The sequence below is a fragment of the Nematolebias whitei genome, chromosome 7 (genome assembly GCF_014905685.2).
Source record: "Nematolebias whitei isolate Nwh7 chromosome 7, NemWhi1, whole genome shotgun sequence".
NCBI lineage: Eukaryota > Metazoa > Chordata > Actinopteri > Cyprinodontiformes > Rivulidae > Nematolebias > Nematolebias whitei.
In genome coordinates this window covers 52231856-52232273 of record NC_056504.1, presented here as the reverse complement: position 1 = coordinate 52232273, position 418 = coordinate 52231856, and positions in this window count along the sequence as shown.

Here is a 418-nt window from a genome sequence, read left to right as displayed (position 1 = left end):
CATGAAACAGATCAGCAGCAACATGAAACAGATCAGCAGCAACATGATATGGTTTTTCACAGTGATTATTCTGGTTAGAGATTCATGAGTCTAACAGCCTCAGGGTAGAAGCTGTTCCTCAGTCTAGTGGTTCTACACTTAATGCTCCTCAACCTCCTTCCTGAGGGGAACGGGGCAAAAAGTGTGTGTGCTGGGTGAGTGAGGTCCTTCATGATGCAGGTGGCCCTCTTCCTGCATCTGGAGGTGTAGATGTCTGTGATGGTGGGGAGGCTGACTCCAACATCTTCTGTGCAGCCTTCACCACTCTCTGCAAAGCTTTTCTTTCTGCAGCTGTGCAGCCTCCATGCCACACGTTGATGCTGGAGCACAGGATGCTCTCCACTGCACACCTGTAGAAGGAGGTGAGGACTGAGCTTCC